Here is a 17,806-nt window from a genome sequence, read left to right on the forward strand (position 1 = left end):
CGAGAGAGTATAAATGAGAAGTGCAGCTGGCAGCCCGGCTACATTCTTTTGTATGACGCTTGTAAGCGCTTCAAAACTGATATAAACAGAGAATTTTATTGCAGGAGAGAAAAAGACAACAAAAAAATGATGGAGATAAAACTAATAATGAATAGCGGTACACATTTTTGATCGCTTTACAGACTACGCATAACCTTTTTAGCAGCCGCCCACATTTCGTATGCACCGTTTCTTCGAAAGTATTTTCTCACAGAAGCCAGGAGCGGTTCGCTCTCGCGTACCATTGCTGCGCAAAAAAGTGCCGCACCTGCTGCGCATAACAAATCAGCAAGTTGTTAACGAGAAGCGGCGGCTTGTTTTATTCCCGACAAGCTCCAGATTTAATTATTGAGAGCGAAGAACAGTAGCACACACAAAGCTGTGCTAGCTAGATGCATTTGTCGCGCGTTACAAAATGTTGTCAATGATATTCAAGCGGCAGCATAGTAATGTAGCATAGAGCAGTCCTAGGATGTGAGAGCGTACGTTTGCCAAAGATACAGAATTTGTAGCAAATAATTTTTACGTTCGTTTATATAGCGCTCTCTCTATTTTTTTCATTCGGATGCTGCAATAAAAGTATGTTGGTATGTGTTTGTTGGGTGCTGTGCATGCAGACCAAAAACGTTGAGTACCAACTTTTGGGGCATGAGTCTTGTCGCTGTAACAGTTATGTCGCACCGTCACCGTCACCCCGATCAACAAAATTTTCGTTGCCATCGTCATCGACGTCGTCGTTTCAAATGCAGAGCTATATCAGAGGAAGAAATTGAATGTACTCGTTGCGGCAGCTACCAGTAGTTGCCTCAGAGTCCGCGGGTCGTAGAAAACGCTTTGGAAAACGTTGCGTGAAAAATTTTGTGTGTGCGCATTTTTTAATTCAATTTGAATGAATTTTGCACTTATTTTACCGATTAAAAAAATTATAATTAATTATACATAAAAATACACATTCACATACATCTATATACGGGTAAATTTTTCCTTCTTCGAAATTCATTGCATTAAACATTGAATTCGTGTGTAAAAAAGTGCTGGAGCTTATAAAATGAATCGGTATACGAAAACGTAAATAAATACTAAAAGCAAAGAGTTTTCTTACACAAAAGATAAGAAAAAAACCTAAAAATTATTAAAAAGCACTTACAAAATATCTGTAAATGTCGGTAAATATGTGAAGTTTTTCTTGAAATCGTCGTCGTGGTCTATAAATGCGGAAGAACGTCTCGCCTGTCGGAATTAAGCGAAAATTCGGCACTCAAATATTTAAATGAATTTGGTGCAAAAAGGGCGTATGCTGAAAATTTGGCTGCAAGTAAAGCAAAAGAAAAAGGTAGCAAAAATTTGTAATAAACAAAAATTTCGAGTGAAAAAAAAAAGATTTTCATTTGGTTTGGTGCCAATAAAACATAAACGAAGCAGCCGAAGCAATAAAAAATGGGCAAATGGAAAATAAATATATGTTTGTTTGCACAATGCGGTGTGTGCTTGTGGGCGTTTGTATGTGTTTGAGTGAAAGAAGTAGAAGAATGGTTAGAAGAGTTGAAATTGATATAAAGAGGAAGAGTGAAGGATCAAAGGCAAAAATAAAAAAATGAGGCTGTTCGTATACGAAAAGGTGTACAGTGTCTGAGTTTAAAACCGATAATAAAAACAAAATACAAAAGCAAAATTGTAAATGCAAATTAAAGTCGCCATGCCTGTGAAAAAGTTGGGTTTGGGAATATTTTTTCAGAGTGTCAGTGACAGATGAATAGAAGTTTGACCTTAATGTTATGCTTCCACAAGACTTCTTAAATCTAAATAATTTGGTTAAAGAGATATAGTACCTGTGTGCCCAAGTCTAGCTCGCAGTGACTTAACTTTTACTCAGAAATTCTACAACGAGTTTAAGCCACAGCTAAAGTTAATTGATCCTTCCAAATTGGCTGCTTAAGCTAAGTTAAACTTTACCTTAGTTGAAACTCGCACTGGAAAACCAGACCTATATGTAGTATATTACAATATATTTTCGTTTTATACCCAAATAAAGAGTATGCTAGACCTAAATTACAGCTTACAGCTTAGCACATTACCTGAATAAAAAGTTTCGTGTAAACTAAAAAATAATAAAAACTAAACCAACGTTAAAAAAGTCGTGTTTTATTCCAAATATACGTTTTCCGTTCAAGCTTTTTAATATAAAATAGGAGACAGCCTTGTAAAAATATCTTCAGTGCGAATACTTGAACTAAAAGCTTAATACATATATTTCAAACAGTTTCGAGATTTCGAGATAGTAGTAACATATAGAATTGAAACTGTACACTGAAAGAAATGGTGCTAGTAAAATCAGTGTCAGTAATGTCAGTTGTTCTTGACTTAACGGAGAATCGGTGAAATTGATCGAGTTATGGTTAATTCGACCGAGTTCTTTGTCAAGCGAACAAATTAGTTTAGTCATTTCAACAGGAGAGAAATTGTCGCTCTTAAGTTAACAAAATTCTGTAAAATTGACAGATTCATAGTCACAGATTTCTGTTAACACAACTGATCTCACTGGTCATTTCAACAGCAATCAACAGTCAATACATGAGCAAATTTCAAAGAGAGTTTTAGGCTCACTGCACTCTCTACTTTGTACTTATGATTATGGTGCCACTTGTTTAAATCAGGGATGCACCTTAACGTTAAGCTAATCGTTTATCAAAAAATTTCCACCGTTTCCGTTGAAACACTTCGAAATATTATCGATAAAGAAATTATCAAGATAAATTGTATCTCGTTTTTAACCGAAACGAAAAGCTTTCGTTAACGTTAAAAACGTTAACGAAAACGTGATACTTTATGTTTGAATTGTGCTGGCAATGCTATAGCCATGGTGAAGCCGTAAGGTGGCAACAACGAGCGCACATACACACACAAACTCTATGTAATTTGTTTGTGTAATTCGTTGGTGGTAATGTCAAAAATACTCTGAGAAATGTTCGTACTGTCAAAATTCATGAGAAAAGTTGCAATCAGCTTGGATAATGCTTTCACCTTTAATGACTCTGCCATCAATCAGCTTTGCCAGCATAGTTTGAAATTAATAATCAGCATAAACGATTTGATTTCGTTTTGATATGGCAGAAAACGAAACGAAATCATTTCGTTAATTTGACGATCTTAACGTTAATAAACGAAACGAAATGACTTCGTTTCGTTTATTAACGTTGATTATCGTAACGAAATGATATCGTTTCGTTGGTTAAGCATGCCTGGTTTAAATAAATACCAAAATAAGAAAACCACCAAATCGAAAAAACACACAAAATGGGAAAACAACAAAAAAATAGTTTTTCAGTTATCAATACAAAACGAAAAACCCTTTTCTGAATTTGCTGTCCAAAAAATTATGAGATATCGGGACACCTATTTATCGGGTACAATTTTACAACTTCTCCTTCAAGCGAAATGCAAAATTGCGCCTTTTTGTTTCAAAACTTTTGTTTGAACGAACAGGATTTTTCCAAAGTTAGTAACATTTTGTTCAAGTTTTTACGAATTTTCACTCAAGCGAACGAATTTAATAAGATAATAAAAAACATTCTTTTTTAATGTTGTTGTTTCCGACAACATAAAAGTTTGAGTTGTTTTGGAATCGTTTCAATTTAAAGTGTTACGAAAATTAAACTTGCCGATTTACATGTAAGGTTACTGCAGTGGTGAATAACCTTCCTGCGATTTGATTCTTTACTTTTCTCTAAATTACAAGTTTTTATTTAAAAGTGTTACGTCAAACATTTATTATACTACAAGTTTTGTTCGAAACAATCAAGTGTGGCAACTACATGCGAGCGAAGAAATTGAGAATGAGCTGAGCTGCAACTGAAAGAATTGAGAATCAGTTTTGTGACTACTATTTTCATTTCTATTAGCAAAGCGAAGTTCAAAACTATAAATTAAATAAATTATAAAATATAAAATTTGGCGAAAGTGCGTTTAACAAAACAAAATAATAAAGTGTATAATGTTTAATCTGTACCAGCATATTTGATGTAAGCCCAATTGACGTTCCGTTAGTAAGTGTCACCGTGGTGTGATGGTAGCGTGCTCCGCCTGCCACACCGTATGCCTTGGGTTCGCACCCCGGGCAAAGCAACATCAAATTTAGAAATAAGGTTTTTCAATTAGAAGAACATTTTTCTAAGCGATGTCGCCCCTCGGCAGTGTTTGGCAAGTGCTCCGAGTGTATTTCTGCCATGAAAAGCTCTCAGTGAAAACTCATCTGCCTTGCAGATGCCGTTCGGAGTCGGCATAAAATCATGTAGGTCCCGTCCGGCCAATTTGTAGGGAAAATCAAGAGGAGCACGACGCAAATTGGAAGAGAAGCTCGGTCTTAGATCTCTTCGGAGGTTATCGCGCCTTACATTTATTTATTTATTTATGTATATGGTAACATAGGTACTTTCGTACAAAGCTGTCGCAACAACTTTTTTTGTTCATTTGACTACTAAAACTGTCAACTACGAATCAACGATTTGTGCGCAGTTGATTCGACCTCTTGTTGCGATGGATAAAAATTAAGAGAAATTTCGGTTGAATTGAACCGTATTTCGGTTGATTTTACCAGTCTTTTTCTTTCAGTGTATCATAAGGTTAAATGTCAACATCACCTTTTATCATTTGAGTTTCAAAAGTCGTCAAGTTGGTCGCACCTTTTTAAAGCGATCCTTAGTGACAACACATAAGTAAAAGGTCTAAGAGTTAAGTAAACAATCTATACACCAACTTTCATCCAAATCGGTAGAGTCATTTTCGAAACAGTAATAGCATTTAAAAAAGTAATATATCAGTGGCCATAAGCCACAATTGTTTAAGTTTCCTGCTATTATTGCTTGTGACTTGATTCATAAACAATAATAATAGCTGGTAACTACATGAGGCAGCGCCAGGGGCAACACGTAGGCAAACACCTTAGATTACATTGTACCAAGTACAAAACTTTATCAACCAGTGCAGGTGTGACGGTTACTTTGAAATAACGTGTAAAAGAAGGCAGACATCCATGTAATAGAAGTTTGCGGTAGAGAATGTGTACGAAGAGGCTCCTCCTCGAAGAGCATCTACATTATGTTGGACAGCCAGCAGCCCTGCGTGCCTTGCAATCCTATGCCGTTACATCTAAGCTAGTGGATGACTGCATTGAAATCCTTAGTTACCTGGGAGCCAAAAACAAGGTTTAGTTAGGATGGGTTCCCGGATATCAGGGACATGAAGGTAATGAGCTCACAAAAGCACACACCAGGTAAATCATAAGTAAATGGGAAACAAAACAATTCAGACGTCACTCTATTCACTGCCCAGGACAAATACAGGCCAAACTGTTTATATCTCCGGCAACGAAGGTATCATTAATTTAAATAGGGAGGACCTACGAACCCTCACTGGATACTATACGAGACACTGTCAACTACGATATCACCTGAGTAAGTTAAATCTATCCGATTCTAAAATTTGTCGTTTCTGTGAGCTGGAGGATGAAACACTGGTTCACATTCTCTGCGAGTGGTGTGACTCTTAATTTATGTGATATAGAGCAAAAAGCCTGAAGAAGTACTTAGATACATTAAAAGCCTCCACATACAAAATTAGGCTGAAAGGTCATGCACAATACATTTTCACAAAGGTCGCAGTGCTTCCAGGCCTAATAATAATAATCACATCCAACTATGAGTTGATCTTAAATAATCATGCCGTGGCCGAAAATAGTCAGAACTGGCAACTGTCCCGCTGCGCATCCGATTAACACTAGTTCAGAGGTAGTCACTAAACCTATAGTGTAAAATTATCGCCCGATATGACTGTCTCCCAGGATGTATTACAAAGATGTGATTTAATGAAATAAAGTACGCAAATCATCAGCAAAATGGAATGTTGAAATTCGGCAGCAAATTCCAGCGATTCATGGAGACTGCAAATGTGATCTTACTATTGAAAATGATTATGAATAATCTATTGTGTAGTCTTTTAAAATACTTTCTTAAAACGATTCATCATACAAGTTTTTTAACATATAAAATGATAAATTTTTGTGCTGCGATGAAAATGAAGTTTTAACCGGAATTTAATAAAAATTCAATACAATTCTGTAGCAGAAAGTTTAGAATCTATGAACACATATAACTTGCTTGGATAAATTAATCAAAGTAAAATTTTCCTTTCACAAGATAAGTGATAAGATGAAACATTTTAAAGGCTTTTTAAAGAAGAAGCTGAATAAGCAAACTAGCAAAATTAGTCCTTCTTTCTACGATGATATTCAAATATTATGGCAACGTGATAAGAACGCTACTTTCACATTGTTATAACCCATACTTTGAGAAGGCGTTCCAGCCGGTATTAACTGTACAAATGATCAAATGTCGGCGGAGAGTTAAGGGGCTAATAACAAACCCGCGTTAAGATATTCCTGTCGTAAGAGTTGATTAAATACACTGTCTCGGAGGTCCGTGGGCTACGACAAAAACATTGAAATATTTTGGAAACATTGAACATGCGCCACCGCAGGATAATCAGTTTTACTTTGTAAATCTCTTTAAAGCCTTTTTTGCTGGGAGCGAGAGATGAGTCCGCAAATTCGATGTGTTGATAAAAAGATTTGATTAAACCTTTTCCTTCTTTAGCACTTATTTTATGCGTTTGTACAAAACATAATTTGTCAGTTTTATTTCCATTTTTTTATTTTCAATATCTATCCGATAAAAGATCCAGGAAATTTTATCTTGAACACTTTACCCTTAATACCTGAACAAAACTAAAGCCGCAACCGCATACGTTTCTTGAAATTGGGATAGTGAAGAGGATTGAAAGCGTTTCAAGCACCGGAGCTGATTCCAAACCAAACTCCTAAAACCGATGTTTATGAAATTCTCATGGTACACTTTTGTGATCACGACCAAAACTGTCTATATAGGTGTTTGGAAAAGTGTCCGGAGGTACGCCACCTATACTGCCGTTCATAGTAAAAAGGCAGTAAAGTTCACCAGAATCACAAAATAATGGCTCTCGATAAAGCCATTAAATAAGTCATACTCATACATTTTTGTTATTTACGAAATACAACTTTTTATTTAATTAAAACAAACGTATAACTTCACATTTCTCTGATTTCTTTTACGGAAGTTTCGCTATAGACGGCAGTATAGTTAATACTTAAAATAACTTTATTTAGATTAATAATATAAAAATTCTTTTAAATAGTTTAACCTACGCGTCTTAGCTCAAAGTAGTTCGGACTTTTTTCATCTTATGCTTTCACGGAAAAAGGTTTACCCCCAGGTCTTATCTCGGGTTGATCCGGTAACATAGATGTGCATATATTTTCCGTGGAATGTCTTAAACAATATTTTCATTATGTTAAAAGGAAAAAAATAGTTTATGCTCCACCCTTAAATATTTGTATACTAGATACTTGGCCAAATACACGGGCTTTGTAGGCTGGGAGCTTTACCATATTTTTAGACAACAATAAGTAAATTCGGCTTTCGTAGTGCCACGCTGAATAGGTTAAACCCGTGAATATTTCAGAAAAGATTAGGGATTTCTGATTATTGTATTTCAAGCGGGAGATGGAAATTGTTATAAGGTTGTTTTACATCAAGACATGGCTTTGATCGATATCCACAAATCGATCATGGCAGGAGTGCGGGTTCAAATCCCAGTCGCGGTAGACAAGAGATTTACATGGTTTAATCGAAACAGCTGCCGCTTTGTCCGTCCTGATTTCGTGTTTCATAAATTTTTCTCAAAATATTTGAAAGATTGTTGATTATTTTGTACTTTTTTGTAAAACAACTTTTTAGGTTTTGTTAGTAATGGAATTCTGAACAATCCCAAAAACTTTAGCTTCATGCAAATTTTGTATACCCTTAGTGCGTTTTTTTTGTGCCAATTTGACCGGAGCAATTTAATTTTTCATTATTTATTCTCGAACAATAACTTCTTCTTCCTATATCAATATATAAATATCGCAAACGAAAAATTTTCAAATCCTTTTTTGGACGCACCATTTGGCCGTTTTGAATGAAGAATCTCTCTGTGCATAGGGAATATTTTTGCAGTTTAGGGGGCGTGTCATATTATATATACATATACCAACATATGAAAAATAAAATATCTCCAAGAATTTAATATCAGGTAAATTATACTTGGCAAGCAGATAACCAACATCGGGAAAAGTGAAATGTATTGGAAAAGAGGGTGTGTTACATTCCATAAAAATTTTTATTTCCATATCATATATCACCTCCGCTAGAGTCACCTTGGCATAACTGCTAAAAATTGTTAACGAAAGTTGGTGTATATTGGAAAAAGAACCGTGGAAACTGGAATACAAAATCAATTTTCAATATGCTCATATCTCTAATCACTGAATATTGCAAATGTGAGAAGTCTTGCAAAAGGAAGTGTTCACGCATAGAATTATATAATCATAAATGTATATTACTACGTAATACCAAAGATGCTTTAACATCATTTTAGTTTAGGATATCCGTATGGTTAGGCCTATTTTATTGAGTTATTTGCCGATGTCTCGAAAATTGCATCATCATACGTTGAGACACCACTATAAATTTCTTTTTCGACCTACCCTACATTAACACCGTATTGTACAGAGGAGTAAACATTATGAGAAATCACCATACAAGCTTAAATATGCATATCCCTTATCTAAGAAATATTATTGGTCGAATTTTCAATAATAACTTACAACTGGGTATATAACTTAAATATTGCTCACCCCCACACTTGCAGAAAGCGTCGACCAAATTTTCTTTAACAAGCCAAAATACTGCGAATTAAGCCTTTAGCTGATAGAAATAGAAAGATTTTCTTTTGTGCGGTTTTCTATGCTACGTGAGTGTGTGCTTACAAGTAAGTAGTCGCGTTGACGTCTGACTGTCTCGTATGCCTCATTAACTTTGCATACTTTTATTTGCTGTCTTATAGTTTTGTTATTTTTGACTATTGAAATCACTACAACGTATTTGAGTATCTCGTTTATGGAATTAAGTACTCAAGTTTAACCCTTATGGCGTCGTATATACTTATGTGTTTAACATGTGTGCGTGTAAACACACGTGTCTGCACAGGGTTAGTAAGAAATTTTATCAATATTTTCATCAAGTTGTGCATAAAAATAATTGAAAAGTTAAAGTATAGTATTCAGCTCTAGTAAAAGGCGAGAACATGAAACTTTGCTTAGTTTATTAGAAAATTTAAATTTTGAAAGCAAATGTTCAATATCTTGGTGATCTAACTAACATCTTGCATCTTAGTAAGTAGTGACTTTAGTTATTAGAGTGATGGTTTAAATTTGGTCTGTAGTAGAGCTTATTTACACGCACTACAGAATTCATAATATGTTTTGTTTTAACGGTGCGCCAAGATTTTCGTTCACATTATAAAATTGTTTCTGAAAAAATTTGTATTGTTTCATACGATCCGTGATCGAATTCAATTTTTAAATCGGTGTTTGGGACTGAAATTATACATGAAATAGTGGCTACAAGTACTTATTTGATTCATAATTTATTTATATTTTTAAGAATAGGTTGATTCATATTTATCGCTTGAGTGAAATCGATCGTTCAAAAAGATACAGGTCCAGGTTGACCACAATCAACTCAACTAAAGAAGTGCTCGCAGTACTCTAATTAAAACTCACGGATGGACCTAACGGATAGCATTGTCCTTGCATTGCATGCATATAAAAAAAAACTGAAATTGAAATAAATACGCCAAGCCGAAACTATTTTAGTGCTTCGGAAGCATCGTTTATGCAACACCATTCTTGCGAAAAATAATGTGTACATTTTTCTTTTATTTCCAGAATATTAAAAAAACACTTTTAAATGTTTAAAAAACTCCAAAAAGTATAAGGCAATTAAGATCTTTCAATCAAAATTTAAAATTAAACGCGGTTTAAATGACACCACCAGTGATTCCAACTTAATCCAGTAAAAACTATGTAAGAGAAAGACAAATCCTTGAACGGTAAGTAAGTGCAACTGTATTTGAGTTATAGATGGAAAAAAAAAAAACAATACGGCAATTCATTCCAACTCGCAAGAATGCAAACCGTGCAAGTCTCGTTAGAGTTTATTAAAATTTATAAGTTCTATTTGGTATGTAGGTTTTTCATATGTTTATATAAATATGTCGCTGGTATTTGAGTACCGGTCTTTCAACTCCCTACTTGCGGTTAAGTGGGGTTAATCATACAGGAGATTTGGTTGCTTTGGCATCAGTATCGTGATGCACACCCGTGTCCAATGTTTCGCCTTGATGAAGCTAAATTCATGACTCGTTGATATAAACTATATCCGTGGAACGACCATATGAATATTGATTCTTCCATAATATAAAGTGCTTGGCGATTTTAAGGCCTGTTTTCCACCCTGACGGGAAAATCACCATATGGTTGTATGACATAGGTATCAAATGGAAGGTATTAAAGAGTATTTTAAAAGGGAGTGGGCCATAGTTCTTTCTATAGGTGGACGCCATTTCGGGATATCGCCATAAAGGTGGACCAGGGGTGACTCTAGAATGTGTTTGTTCGCCCTGCAGAACTTTTTCATTTTCTTCTACTTAGCATGGTAGGTGTCACACCCATTTTACAAAGTTTTTTCCAAAGTTATATTTTGGTTCAAAAAACCAATCCAATTACCATGTTTCATCCCTTTTTTCGTATTTGGTATAGAATTATGCATTTTTTTCATTTTTCGAAATTTTCGATATCTAAAATGTGGGCGTGGTCATAGTAGGATTTCGCCAATTTTTAATACCAAGATAAAGTGAGTTCAGATAAATACGTAGATAAGTTTTGTAGAGATATATCGATTTTTGCTCAAGTTATCGTGTTAACGGCCGAGCGGAAGGACAGATGGTCGACTGTGTATAAAAACTGGGAGTGACTTCAGCCGATTTCGCTAATTTTCACAGAAAACAGTTATCGTCATAGAAGCTATGCCCCTAAAGTAGGTGTGTTCGTTATCCAATTTTGCTAATTTTCATTTAGCACTCATCATGATATCTTCAACGACTGCCAAATTACAGCTTGCAAAACTTTTAAATTACCTTCTTTTAAAAGTGGGAGGTGCCACGCGCATTGTCCAAAAGTTTACTAATTTTCTATTCTGAGTCATAAGTACAACACACCTACCAAGTTTCATCGCTTTATCCGTCTTTGGTAATAAATTATCGCACTTTTTCCGTTTTTCGAAATTTCGATATAGAAAAAGTGGGCGTGGTTATAGTCCGATTTCGTTCATTTTAAATAGCGATCTGAGATGAGTGCCCAGGAACTTACGTACCAAATTTCATCAAGATACCTCAAAATTTACCCAAGTTATCGTGTTTATAGACGGACGGACGGACGGACGGACATGGCTAAATGAATTTCTTTTTTCGCCGAGATCATTTTAATATATAGAAGTCTATATTTATCTCGATTAGTTTATGCCATTACGGATTACCGTTATGCGAACAAAATCAATATACTCTGTGAGCTCTGCTCAGCTGAGTATAAAAATGGCCGCATGGTTTTCACCAAAAGACAAATACACAATCAGATCGAAATGTTGCGGCAATTGAAAGAATGCTTCCTTTGTTTATGTGTGCAGGTTTCAACTCCGGTCGCTATCTCGTAGTGGCAAAATCAGTACCATGGTCTGAGCTGTAAAGTTGTGCATCCTAAAACAAAAAGCTAACGGTTTTAACATGTATTATTATAATTTTTACAAACATATTACTTTCATTTTACGCCCAAAGTATTAAAATTATTGTAATTTTGTTTTAAAAATAAAAATGTTATAAATAATGGTCACATATTTGAGTGTTGGAAAAAATCAACACAAAATGGAATTAATTAAGAAAATGATGACGTTGCACAATTTTTCAGAAAAATTAATTTCCATACTTATGAGTAGACTTTTTCCAAGATCCGATTCGAGCTCAAGGCCAGAAACAATATTTTTTTTTTTAATTTTTCTATAATTTTGTTTTTGGAATAGTAAAGAGAAAATTTTTCAGACAACCTTCGATAGCTGCGCAGATAGATCCATTTCAAAGGGTGCTAAGCCTTCATCATCAGTATGCTTTAGGCACGCTGCGCTAACCACAATAGACTTACAGGCCTGTCCGGTTTTCACAAAAAAAATCGATTTTGAATACACATCGAACGATCTAGTTTTTGTTTTAGATTTGTCTAAACGAGCACAGTTCTTCAAATCGAGTTTGAGAAACTTCGCAAATTTCAGTGCAATCCGTTTTTGTGTAAATTGCCTTGGAGCTGGAGTCTTGAAGCATAATTAAGAATGACAATGCAACATGCGGAAAAATGTTATCGCTAGGCGGCGCAGGGATCATATCATTTTACAACCTGGTAGGAGTTTGGAAATTTTGCAGCCTAGTTTGAATGAATTTTTCGTGACCAGAAACTTTGACCATAGCTTAGATCCTCACCTGAGCAATATTCAGGTTGAGAATTCAATATAAAGCATTTGGAAAGTTGCGACCGATTTTTAAGTAACTTCTCATTGAGTTAGAAACTCGAAACCATACTCTTAGCTCAGACTACCTAGATATTTCAACAAGAGAAAAAAAAACCTGTTAGAGCATTTGGTCTCACACAAAAACACAATTTCGGCTGGCAAGGTTAAAAGAAATTTAAAAGCTATCCCAATTGCAACTTCCAATATATAATTTCTCAAAATAATATCTCATTTGGGCTATCTTGAACAAAAAGCTATTTTAGTTTTTCTGCTGAATCGCGAATTATAAGTTTATAAAAAGAAGGTTGGTTATTTGTGAAAGTCGAATAAAGGTGGCTTGCATAGAATAAAGCTACGAATTGAGAGTGGCAATATTTCGGCAAAAGAATAAGAAAAACGGCTGGTAACAGTCGACTATCTGCTAAACTGTGCAAACAGGACGGTGAAGAGTTGCAAAGACCTGCACATGCTCCCAGATAGAAATTTAAGGAGCCTCTGCCCAATCTACAAGACAGGTTATCCCAAAACCCACGCTAGTAACTGAGGAATCAGCCTGTTTTATATCGCTAATAAGATTTTATCTACCATATTATTTGAAAGACCCAAGGTCGACGAACAGATTGCAGCTATCAGTGCGTCTTCAGACAAGGTAGATCTACTCTCGGTCAGATTTTTACGAAACGCCAAAACGATATGAGAATCCACACAATTTGTCGTTTTGCCGATTGTCTCCTTCAGGATTGTATTCAAGTAAAGCTTCAGACAAGACGAATCCTTCTCGTGTGGATATTCTTAACATCATATAGATAGCAAATCTAAGCTGCAATTTATTAAAAGTATATGCCGACGATATACATATTATCACTGGCCTTAACATTCGCATCGTAAGTTCCATCTAGGAACCTCTATTGACAGTAAAAACATCACCAGCTTCGATTTTAAGCTGCTTTGAAATGACACGGAGAATCTTTTTTGCTACTAAGGCGCGAAATCGTGGACGGTGTTGGGATAATCCCATCTTATAGCGCTTGAGGTATTCAAAAGAAAAGTTCTCTGGCATATTTGTCGTCGTTCTAGTTATGTCAACTGCTTGTTTCCAAGAAAGTTTATTAATGAGCTGTATAAGGTATATATTGGAACGATTATGCGTCATCCATTTTGGAATTGGGCTAAGAAACCGGTTTCGGCACTATGCTATCTTCAGTTTCATTTTTATTTTTGTATAAGCTATATCAAGACACAGCTCAACCATTGACAGCCCAAGGGATTCGCCTGCTGGGTCATGATGTAGTGCTGTTTTCAATTTTATGAATATTCCAAACTTATGTTGAAATACTTTCCCTCTTATTTAAAAAGAAATGTTTGCAATTCACCTTACCTGAAGACTTTTCAACCTCTTACCCCATGAAAGTACTAACTCCAACTGCCTTCAGATAATCATTTTTCCTATATTTTGATATTTTGAGATTTTACGTTCATTTCATTATAAGCCAGTTGTTTATTTCTTTCGTTGAAATGCTTCGTGGCACCTTTTTATAAAAAGAGAAATGCTTTTATTTCAATGTATGTATGTACAATATTAAAAATATATATTTATTTAAAAACGTATGTATCAAAACGCTTTGTTTTCATTTGCATTTTTCTTTTGTTTATCATATTTGGTTTTGTCTTGGCTTGAAAAATTTATCTTTTGTTTTATTCGTTCTTCTAATCTTTTATAAAAGTTCCTTTGTTTGTTCTCAGTTATCCCGCATCGAATTCGCAGTTAAAAATTTTATGATATGAAAAATGTTCAATTAAGTTTTAGATGCCTTTTTTTTAAATACTAACTAATAAATATTCGTAAATTGTTTTCATTGTTTAATCACATAATTTATCAGCTTACTTTTCAACCTCGTGCTGCCATTCAGTGCCTTTGACTTAAAGTTGCAAACGGTACATCGATGAATCCGAAGCCCCCGAAACGCTGAAAATTGTTTGCTAAAACAAAGACGGTGCCACGCCCAACTTCACAAATTGTAAGTCATCCCATTTTTCTTATGATTAACCAAAACCTTTTTACCACATTAGTTAGATCGATACTAGAATACGGATCAATAATCCGGAATCCGCGATATCAAGTTCATGCAGATAGGCTTGAGTCAATACAGAACCAACTTTTATTTTTCCTTTAAGGAATTTTCATTGAGACTCTGCGTATAATCTTCCACCTTATACAAGTCGGTTAAAGCTTATCAATCTTCCAACTTTCGCTAGTCGTAGAGAAATGCTAGGTGTATTATTTATGGGTAAACTACTGAATAGACTAATTTCTAGCCCCCTCCTTTTGAACGAAGTAAACTTCAATGTTCCATCACGAGCGTCAAGACATTACAAATCTCTTCTTTTGAGGCAGTGCAGAATTAAATTCCAATTAAATGAACCTTTTCCGTGCTTGTGTCATAACTTTAATGCGGCAGTTACTCACGAACGTACGTACCAAAAACGTGTCAGCTGACACGACCTATCTTATGAGTGTGCAATGTAAACGAAAACTCACCGACGTGCAACGCCCGTACGTACGTAGCCCGGAACGCAGAAATCAAAACAATTTTGATTTTTTCCGTACGAACGTGTCAGCTGATCGCTCTCTCATTAGACAGAGTAGCCTAGTAAACTTTTGTGCACTAATTTTTGACCGTTTGCAATTTTATGCAAAAACACCTTATTAAAGTTTGAAAAATTGTGAAAATAATTCGAAATAATTATGTAAAAGTGCTGATTATAAATATGTAATCTATTTATACTTATTTAATATTTATTCCGGCCTTTTACAATATCAAAAATTAAATTGGAAAAAGTTGATGTTTCCATAAGCATACATGCAAAATGGTCAATGGCAACAGTGCTTATCTGTAAACAAAACACACACAAATATGTTATGTACATGTACACAGACGCACACATTGATTCCTACGGGCTTGAGAGTTCGGTCAAACGTGCTTCGTACGACAAACCTCCTTACGTACGGCACACGTCGGTGGGTAACTGCCGCATAACCCTCATTCGAACTCATTTGATATAACAGATTCACTTTTTACCAGGCATGCTTAACCAACGAAACGATATCATTTCGTTACGATAATCAACGTTAATAAACGAAACGAACTCATTTCGTTTCGTTTATTAACGTTAAGATCGTCAAATTAACGAAATGATTTCGTTTCGTTTTCTGCCATATCAAAACGAAATCAAATCGTTTATGTTGATTATTAATTTCAAACTATGCTAGCAAAGCTGATTGATGGCGGAGTCATTAAAGGTGAAAGCATTAGCCAAGCTGATTGCAACTTTTCTCTTGAATTTTGACAGTACGAACATTTCTCAGAGTATTTTTGACATTACCACCAACGAATTACACAAACAAATTACATGGAGTTTGTGTGTGTATGTGCGCTCGTTGTTACCACCTTACGGCTTCACCATGGCTGTAGCATTGCCAGCACAATTCAAACATAAAGTATCACGTTTTTGTTAACGTTTTTAACGTTAACGAAAGCTTTTCGTTTCGGTTAAAAACGAGATACTATTTATTTTGATAATTTCTTTATCGATAATATTTCGAAGTGTTTCAACGGAAACGGTGGAAATTTTTTGATAAACGATTAGCTTAACGTTAAGGTGCATCCCTGCTTTTTACTATAAAGAAAACTGTCTTATACTATCTTAACTCGTAGCAAAATAAAAAAATAAAATAAAAAAAAAAAATGTTTATGTAAAATGTTCACTTATTTAACAATGTAGTATATGTATTATTTCCAACTGTTATGTATAATACTCAGCTGATGATATTTATTCTGTAGCTGAGCAGTTTTGTTAAGCGTCGAGATTTAAGACGCTTAACAAACCTCCGCCTATCAACAACTCGGCAAAAAGAAAATCCGTGCGTCATGCGGATGCGCGCCTCGTGTCGGTTGGGCGGGCGGTTTATTATTATTATGGAATTGATTTGAAAGTATCTTTATCTTAAATATTACGTATAATATTCATCTCCAATATAAAATGGTCTCAAACCATTTCAGTCCATTTGAATGGAAAATAGCTCTTGTTATATTCTTTTGTCTATTCATCAACTTTTGATCGAGTTATAACTTCGGAAATGTAAGAAAAAGTTTGATTAACAAGTAAGGAAAGCTAAGTTCAGGTGTAACCGAAACATCACTCAGCTACCAAATTGCAGCTTGCAAAATTTTAATTTTAAACTGCCTTCTTTAAAAGTGGGCTGTGCAACGCCCATTGTCTAAAATTTTACTAATTTTCTATTCTGCGTCATAAGGTTAATCCACCTACGAAGTTTCATCGCCTTATTCGTTTTTGGTAATGAATTATTTTGATATCGAAAAAGTCGGCGTGGTTATAGTCCGATTTTGTTAATTTTAAATAGCGATCTGAGATGAGTGCCCAGGAATTACATACAAAATTTCATTAAGGTACCCCAAATTTACTCAAGTTATCGGGTTTACGGACAGATGGACGGGCGGACATGGCTAAATTAATTTCTTTTTTCGCCCAGATCATTTTGATATAAAGAAGTCTATATCTATCTCGATTAGTTTATGTTGTTACGGGGTACCGTTATGCGAACATAATTAACATACTCTGTGAGTTTTGTTCAGCTGAGTGTAAAAAGAGGGCGGTGCAACACTTTTGGAAGTAGAAGGAATGGTTGCGAAACTGTGCCTAAATAATCCTGAAACTAGTTCCGGTCTTGTTTTCGTGACCGCCGATGTGATCCCAAAATGATCCCGAAAAGTTTATCCTACTCATTTGGAAATGGTCGTCAAATGACTCCAATATCATTCCTGAAGTTATCCCGGAATAGTCACGAAACAATTCCGAAAAATCACCAAATGATCTGAAAATGGGTCTAAAATTAACCCGATTACTAAACAATCGCCAAATAGTTACGAGTTGGCCCAGAAAATACCTCTTAAGAATTTCCAAAGTAATCGCAAGAGATCCAATACACAAAAGGGTAATAGTTCCGAAATTATTTCTGAATGATACCGAATTATTTCCAAAGTTATAACGAAAGCATAAAAGACATGATCACGAAATAGCACAGCACATGATTCAAAAATATGACGTTATTATAACGACCACACTACCGCATCGAGCAAATAAAATGAAATAAAAGAAAAAACAACAACAACAAAACAGAAAAACTGAATAAAATAGCATACAAACAAACGCAGTATTAGCCTAAT

General features: G+C 35.0%; 1 long non-coding RNA gene across 1 annotated transcript in view; it reads left to right on the forward strand.

Annotated features, from left to right (window-relative positions):
* The first annotated feature begins 775 nt into the window (after positions 1 to 775).
* LOC137246982 (uncharacterized) overlaps positions 776 to 17,806 on the forward strand; it is a 41,425-nt gene continuing 24,394 nt past the window's right edge. The window contains exons 1-2 of the long non-coding RNA XR_010951752.1: positions 776 to 1,372; positions 9,896 to 10,059. This is a non-coding gene — a long non-coding RNA (uncharacterized lncRNA). The remainder of the gene's footprint in view (positions 1,373 to 9,895; positions 10,060 to 17,806) is intronic.

Source organism: Eurosta solidaginis, chromosome 1 (genome assembly GCF_040869045.1).
Source record: "Eurosta solidaginis isolate ZX-2024a chromosome 1, ASM4086904v1, whole genome shotgun sequence".
In the NCBI taxonomy this organism is placed as follows: Eukaryota; Metazoa; Arthropoda; class Insecta; order Diptera; family Tephritidae; genus Eurosta; species Eurosta solidaginis.